At 39.1% G+C, this 8904-nt stretch overlaps 1 pseudogene; it reads left to right on the top strand.

The window, feature by feature from the left end:
* Positions 1 to 3917: 3917 nt before the first annotated feature.
* LOC117424831 (putative nuclease HARBI1) lies at positions 3918 to 5211 on the top strand (annotated as a pseudogene).
* Positions 5212 to 8904: the final 3693 nt, after the last annotated feature.

Here is an 8904-nt window from a genome sequence, read left to right as displayed (position 1 = left end):
TTTGTGTTGCTTTATTGTTTCATTTGATTTTCTAATTGATTTCTTAATTGTCTTATTGTTTTGTTTAATTGTTTTATTGTTAATTATCATCCGCACCTGGGCGCTATTGGAAATTAGGCCCAGGTGCGGGGTTTAAAAGGAGAGCAGGCAGTCTGCTCAGGGCTGCTAAGGAGAAGGAGGCAGAAGGGAGTGCTCTGCTTCCTGGCAGTCCCGAGGAAAAACACGACCCAGGACACTCAAATGGATTTTTTCAGCGCGGTTGCGCTATTTTTTTAATGAATACAAAAGTAAAACAAAGCACACAAAATAAACACCTAGCTCTTTCTGAGCACTAACTACACACGCAGGAACCTAACTATCACAGGACGGCTAAGCCGTTTCCCTGTTCCACAAAACTTAACCACACAGGTTTGCACTGTACCTTTTTCCTCGGGACTGCCAGGAAGCAGAGCACTCCCTTCTGCCTCCTTCTCCTTAGCAGCCCTGAGCAGACTGCCTGCTCTCCTTTTAAACCCCGCACCTGGGCCTAATTTCCAATAGCGCCCAGGTGCGGATGATAATTAACAATAAAACAATTAAACAAAACAATAAGACAATTAAGAAATCAATTAGAAAATCAAATGAAACAATAAAGCAACACAAATCAAAACGGTGCATTTCTATTGCAGGGAGGTTTTAACCCCCTCCCTGCTGTCTCTCACAACCCTCTATCTCACAATATATATATATATATGACGCCGTAGCCGTGTGGTTTGTTATTGTTTTGTTTTTATTTTAACTGTGTTCTGGCAGAGGCGAGGTTGGGTGCTCGTCCTCTGCCAGGAATAATTAAAAACCTCATGCAGAAGGTGGCCATCTCCCGAATTAATTAAGTGATTAATTTGTTGCTAAATCGGGAGATGGTCACCTGTATAAAAACCTGCAGCTCTCTGCACTTCGGGGTGGTGGGGAGTACAGAGGAGAATACGGGAGAGTGAGAGGAGACAGGAAATAACAAATAAAGCAAAGATTCTAGGAACAATGACAGCAACTGCCCAGCCTCACCTAGGATCGTATTATTGTTTGTGTTCGTGATTGTTTTGCTCTATGAGCACTGTTTGTGTTTTAAATATTTATTTTATTTTTGTTATTGAAATAAACGGCACACACCACGTCTCTTTACACCGCAGTTACTTTGTTTGGTTTCTTCCTGCTTTCTGGCCTGACGTCACCCCTTGACCATCCTGTCACACCGCCCCACAATAATACTAAACACAATCACCAGTCCGGGTGCGTGCAGTAGTGCTCGAGGTGGGTGATAACAAACAAACAGTGACTGTGGTGTTGTTGTTCCGGGTAGTGCTGGCCCAAGGCGACAGCTCCGGAGACGTGTTAGCTGTCTTGTGAATTCACAAAACAAAAGACAATTACTAACAGTGCTACAAACAAACAAAACACTCACTAATTCTTTTTCACAGTTCAGAGGGAATCTCTCCTGGTCCTTCCAGCTCCGTATATGCTCTGAAACCAAGTGAAGGTAAAGATTTACGAACCTCTGGACACTTTATGCTATCACGCATGATCCCTTGGTAAACAATTGCAGTTGTCTTTACTGTCTGCAGCTGCTACATCATTTCCCTTCCGGGTCAATACGTTCCTGCAACAGAGTCTCGCCTTCTTCCAGACTGACCGGCTTCCCGGCCCGGGGAAAGAACTGTCAGGCCAGCCCGTCCAAAGCCTTTCCCTTTCGCTGCTTAGCGCCCTCATAGGTCGGGAGGGAGATTTACAACCAAAACTATATTTCTGTCACACCCCCGTAATGCATTGTTAATGGCCTGGATAATTAATAGTGTATAGTGTTACTTTAAAAATGATAGGGGGCATTTCATCTAAAATGTTACCACATTGCTGCTAAATCTTGGAAAGTTTAAATGGAAAAAGTTATTTAATAGAAAAACTGAATTAATGATTTGCTAGATTTCCTGCATGTCATTCATATTAATAATGTTTTCATACTTTATGTATCCTTTGACTTCAGAAGTCTATTATAAAGCTGTCCTGGAGGTTTTTGCCCTATTTTCTTCTATAAAATATGTAAGCATGTTTCTTATTAACCTATTGATATTGATTACATTTGTAAACTACCAGACTAAGAAGTTTGTTTTAGTTTTGCTCAGCTTTTATAATTCAGTATTGAAATTATGAATTGTGAATGTTGTATGCTCCTTTTAAATTTAAAACTCCCTTATTTCCAAAAACATAATTTATTTTTATTTGAATTTTGCGTAGTTTAAAAACCAATAAGAAAAAACAAAGTTGTGGTGGATGTCTTGCGTAATTTCGATACTGTAAAAAAAATAAAAAGAAATGTTCAGGGAGATGAGGAGGCTTACTTTGTATTGCACCATAGAAAATAAAAGCAATTTACAGAGCAGTCAAAGGGGAAACACAATGGGGGACATGTATCAAGCGTTTGCAACGGCATTAAGGCCATAGCGCCGGGTTTACACCGATGTCATAACCAAGAGTGCTTCCCCGTGTGATAGTGTCTTTTTGCTAAAATGTACATTCAGTTGAAAGGTTTTTTTTTTCTTTAAAAATAAATAAATAAGGGGCTCCCGAGTGGCGCATCCAGTAAAAGCACTTGCGTAGAGTGCAGGATGCGTTCTATAGTCTGGACGTCGCAAGTTCGAGTCCAGGCTATTCCTTTGCCGACTGAGGACGGGAGCTCCCAGGGGGCAGCGCTCAATTGGCCGAGTGTCGCCTGGGGGGAGGGAGGGTTAGGTCGGCCAGGGTATCCTCGGCTCACCGCGCACCAGCGACCCCTGTAGTCTGGCCGGACGCCTGTGGGCTTGCCTGTAAGCTGCCCGAGAGCTGCGATGTCCTCCGACACTGTAGCTCTTGGGTGGCTGCATGGTGAGTCCGCAGTGTGAAAAAAAAACGGTCGGCTGATGGCACATGCTTTGGAGGACAGAGAGTGTGTGTTCCGCAGTGTGAAAAAAAGCGGTTGGCTGACGGCACACGCTTCAGAGGACAGACAGTGTGTGTTCGTCTTCGCCCTCCCGAGTCAGCGCAGGGGTGGTAGCAGCCATTCTAAATTGGGAGAAAATAATAAAAATAATTGGCAACGACTAAATTGTAAAAAAAAAAAAAAAAAATAGAATCAATTCCGCAACTTGACGAAAACGAAGTCGGGAATCAATTCGTCTGTGATCGACTCCCCATCCTTACTTCTTACTTTGCGGAAAGACAGAAAAGTTTAAGCTGTTTAAATATTAAAATCAAATTCACAAGTCTACTTATCTAACTTAACTTCATCTAACTTTAAATTGATATTATTGGTCTTATTAGTTCAACTTCAATCTTTTCACAGTTTTAATCTGCCTTTATTGTGCGCCATCTGTCACATTTTCTCCCGAGGTTGCTGCCCTTCAGCTGTGCTTAACGTAAGCTCAGTAATATCTTGCCGTCTTCAGCAATTTTTCTTTTTTTTTAATTTACCGACCACTACTGCCTGTATGGGGTAATCGTTTATTCAATATAACGTACAGTACATTTGTATTATTTTAATATTATTTCAATAATATTTTATTTTTATTTTTTTAATCTTGTTGATAGTGGTGTCAGGCTGGACAGTGCTTCTAGGCATTTTTAAATGCTTGGTGACTAACAGGCTATCATTGTAGGTTATGTCAGCAGCACTGTTTACGGAGTGATTGAGACCAGGGCCCTGTTCCTCGTAGCTGGCTAACTGAGTTAGCTGGATAACTCTCAGGATAACTTGACAGAAGTCTGGCTTTTTCCGTTCCACGAAGCAAGCTTAAAGTCTAGCCGACTAAGTTACCATAGCAACACATTCTTAATCTTAAAGTCAGCCGGATCATTGTATAAAAACTCGTACTTCTACCCAATGAAAGCACTTGACACACCCCTCTAAAATGGCAGCGCCCTTCCTTAGAGATCCCATAGATCAAGGAGCAATTTTAATTAGATTAGCTTTTCGTAGGGAAAGAGTACTGAGAGATCGCCAAGATCCTTTGCATCATTCAGATGTTTTTGTATTTGAGTGCTATAGATTCGGTCGGCAAGGTATCATTTACCTAATAAATCTACTTGAGCCGTACATTGCCAATACCACCCGGCGCAGCCGTGCGTTGACAGTAACACAGACTATATGTTTTTTAACTAGTGGCTAGTGGCGCATTCCTGTACTCAGTTGGCAATGCTGAAAATATCGACAAAGCCGCTGCATGCCGTGCAGTCCGAAGGGTCTATCTCACCCTAAAGAGATTTCTTTATGTGTTCATCACATTTCCGGGACATACAAGGGGAAATGGCATCAAAGAGGGCTTCTATGCAGTCGCAGGTAATTTACTAGATTTATATGCAATTTAATGAATAGGTAATCCCATCGTTATCGTTTATTAAGTAGGCTACATTATTATGCAGAGTTCCCCAACGTTATTGGTGCTGTGGACTGCAGTCAGATCCCCATCAAGGCACCCTCAGGACCAAATGAAGCAGATTTTGTGAACAGGAAATCCTTTCACAGCATTAATGTACAGGTATTTATCACTTACATGAAATAAAAAAATGAGCTACAATTCAGCAACTGATGCAAATAATCCAACATTTTAATGACAATTATACAATGCCAGTGCTAGACAGTAGGTGTCAGACTTTGGATAATACTGTACGTCATCCATGACTTGACCTCAATCATTCTCAGATGCTAAGTGGCCAGGCTCTGTCCACGACTCAAGAATATTCAGAGAGTCTACATTGTGCCAGAGATTCGAGGAAGGTATAGGAAATAATCTTATTTGTCAGAAATCATTGCTTAATTTTTTATTTTATGACGTGATCTAACAGTGTTCATCTCATAGGTCATTATGATGGGGTCCTAATTGGAGACAGAGGCTGTGCATGTAGACCCTTCTTAATGACCCCATACCCAGAACCAACACCAGGGCCCCAAGCACAATTCAATGTGGCTCTTGCAAGGACAACTGTCTTCGTGGTCTGAGGGTTGCACCAGACAGAGCCTGCGACATCATTGGCACATGTGCGGTGCTCCACAACATTGCCACCATAAGAAAGGAGAGGGTCCCTGTCTTCCAAGCCCAGCCCGAAGATGATGTGGATCCGGTGCAGCTGGATCAGCAGAACGGCCGAGCTGCAAGGGATCGCATTGCATACCACTACTTTGGTTAATAGATGTATGATTTATTTCACTTGTTTAATGGATGTATGATTTATTTCACTTGTTTAATGGATGTATGATTTATTTCACTTGTTTAATGGATGTATGATTTGTTTCACTTGTTTAATGGATATATGATTTGTTTCCTTTTGTTTTTTGTTAATCTTTGCCTTGTTAAGATCCCCCCAGTTTTCATAAACATTACGAACAGTGAGCAATAGCATGCCAAAACAAGAACATCATGTTCAAAAATAAATCCTTTATTTGGAATTTCATGGATGGTCCTGTTAATAGAAAAGCAGAAGATTTATTTTGGTACAGTTGTAATCCATGACAGACCACACCACTCAAAATGGGTTTTTAGACAAAAGCCTTTCTTCACATGGTTACACTTACATCCAGCAGCTGTTTATCAAGCAATTGTATTTCATTTTCTAGTTTTCTCATTTTCAGTTGGTGATAAGCAATCTCCTGCCAAAGGTAGCGCTTGTATAGAGACCTCACATCTTCCTGGCTTTCGGTGTCTCTCTAAAAGACAGCATTGATAATTCAGTTTAATGTGGTAATCAGTTGGTCACAACAGTCTTGCCTCTCCTTACTACAATGGCACTGGTATGTCTTGAATGAGCAGTCACCTCTCTATTCCCACAGGTCCAGGCTCAGCATGCTCTGGGTGTGGTTCAGTTCCCTAAAGAAATGTAACGTTTAGTCCAATGTAGCACTCAATGGAGAGACAGTTTAATCAACTGTGATTAGCATAGTTGAATAGGAATAGTACTTCAGTTTTCACAAGTAGCTTTTACCTCCTCAGGAATAGAGCACATTGATATGGTCTCCACATCATCGTCTGGATCAGCAGTCTGCTACAGAATATTAGGAATAATAGGAACTCAGGAACAATTTAATCGGTTTTAGATAACACACGCAATGTAGCCTACGTATAGAGAACCATTACATGACAGACCAAGCACTATTAACTTACATCAGTAGGTTCCTCTGCTGGGTCCAAAATTATTGGTGGCGGCTGCAGCAGGGTCACTGAATGTCCACAGGTCCCCCTCCAGTCTTCTGCCGTTCCACCGTCTTCTTGTTCGCTGATATTGTAAAACACATCTCATTGACAAGTCATTCTACACAATGACATGCCATAATTAGTATAAATACTTACCACTTTGAATAATGTTTTTATACTTTACTTTAACCTGCTGCCAAGTCTGTTTAATGCCCATGGGATTGTTATTACATGTATGGAAAAGCGAAATACCTAAACATTTCCTGTTAATTTGGCTACAAAGTTAAAGAAACACCAATTATATCAGACAGATTAATTAGTACAACATAATACTACAGTATTATATATTAAAAAAAGAACAAGGGCAAGTTATGACAAAACAATAGAGAGCTAACCATTCTCATGCAGCAAACTCTCAGTCCATGTTACATTCCATTACTACAAGCATGCAGATTTAAATTGGACGTGTGTGAAATAATTAGGTAAATACATAGCCTGTGTAATAAAAAAAAAAAAAAATTACGCATTTAGCTTATCTGCAATTTTTTTCCATGCTTCCTCTCTGGACTTGGCAGCAGCAGCAGTGTTGCATTTAGTTGTGATAATGCTTTTATATTCCTCAAAACTTTCCATGATAAGCTCTTGCTCAGTTGGGCTGAAAAAAGTTGCTCTCTCTTTCAACGTCATCTTTCGTGAAGATCATTGTTTCAGTGCTCTGTGATTCTCCCTTTTGAGGTAGCACGAGCACACGCAATTATCCGGATTTCTTAAGTCGAAATCAAGTTAACGAGACACTTTTAGCCTGTATTTGCCGTCGAGGAACGGGGATAGCCTGACTTATCGGGTTAATTGAATCAGGCTAACGTCTGATTAGCCTGAATGAGTTAAACCAGCTACGAGGAACTGGGCCCAGCACGGAGGCTAACATATCAAATGAGTACTGTTGACCAACCGAAGAATAAATTACCATTTAGATTTTGAAGACAAACTGTTTTAAGTCGATTACTATTTCTTTATGTTTCATCAAATCAATAAAAACACCAGCTGCCCAAGCATTTGTGTTTTCTTTGATTTCATTAAGTTGATGACTTGTTAAATCTTTGTGTCTCTTGCTTTGTATTTTTTCTTGTAATTCTAGCCACTTGTCCACTCTCATGCCTCTGAAAAGATCAAATGTGACGAAAGGAATGAGGAGTGTCACTCATTTTTAAAAAAGACTGTTCACAACAATGTGTATATTTAAGGCGAGTTTAATATGCTATGTACAGTAGGCTACTAGCTACCCGTTAAAAAAATCCTCAACAGCCAATCAGCAAGCAGCATCCAAGCATTCCGTTTATATTCCGTTTAGATTTGTAGCTCTGACTGTGCTGGTAACTCATGGGTGTATTGTAACATCACAGATTATTAATTCACACAAATCAATTTCTGCCGTAATTCTCAATTTAAAAATAAAACAATCCATTTTTTTCCCCTCTTGGTAAATTCGTGATGTTAAGTCACTGCTGTAAGTACAGTATCTGGATAACAACAAAATAAATACATTCTAAATATAGTTTATATATTATGTTGCTTTTAAAGTTTTCCCTTTTTTAAAAAAAGAATCGGAATTGGGAATTATATGATTCAGAATATAGTCTCAAAGTCGATTCCATCGATTCCCAGATCAGGAATCGATTCTAGAACTGACTCTCAAATTTTTGGATTTGACCGTCCCTATTACACACACTTAGGGCTTCTGGTTTTGGGTGCTTCTCCAACTTTTCGCCTCCTCCTTTATTAATTAATTTCACAATTAACACATTGCTCCATTTTAATTCATAAACCAAAACACATTAAACAGTGCTTAGGCTAATTTTAAAAGGGGAGTTACAGTTAAACACAGTAAAAACACCAAAAGCCAGAAGCCCTCAATATATTTTTAGGTACAAGTAGAGAAAGATGAGGAATAAGGACTTTGCTTGTTGCTTTATTTATATAAATTAAGGTTTTGATTAGTCTCTTTAAAAAAACTAAAATCACAGTATACTAAATAACATGCAGGCTACGTCCAAGAAGTATTAAACAATTTTATATTGAAAATAAAACATGACGATTTATACTAATAAATGAATTTCCATTTCTACAATCTCTTCTTGATGAAAGTCAGTTACACATCCAACGATTTGAAAGCCTTATTTGCCGTTTTATTTCAAACATTGTATTTTTTTTTCTCATGCTGATTGGTATTTTGAATTTAAGGGAAAACTAGCAGTTTGAATCTTATTGGTTTGTCAGATTACATTTTGAAATGAAAACAGGTTTTGGAGGATTTTGATTTGTTAAGGCTAAATCAAAGTAGCTATTGTAGAGGTATAAAACTAACGTAGCTTCATAAAGGTAGGTTTATATGTCACATCTCTCGCTTGAAGTACAATACATTTTATTCGGTGGGGCAGGCCAGCATACGACTTTAACGTTTATTGATTACATTTTCATAGTATTACCTTTAGTAAATCATCACGGTTTTATACAATTTTGGTGCATATAGCACTACTTCATGCATTTTCTATTTCGGGTTTATATTGCAAATATATGATGTGGATTAGATATCCAACAAAAATGTTGAGTTTAATACCCAAACCTAATTTTAATACATTTGAACTCATTTTGTTTCATACAGACACGCAAATACTACTGGTTGTTATGTTGTTTTGATGTGTATTAATAA

The sequence above is a fragment of the Acipenser ruthenus genome, chromosome 19 (assembly GCF_902713425.1).
Source record: "Acipenser ruthenus chromosome 19, fAciRut3.2 maternal haplotype, whole genome shotgun sequence".
Taxonomy (NCBI): domain Eukaryota; kingdom Metazoa; phylum Chordata; class Actinopteri; order Acipenseriformes; family Acipenseridae; genus Acipenser; species Acipenser ruthenus.
This window is presented reverse-complemented; position numbering and strand designations above follow the sequence as displayed.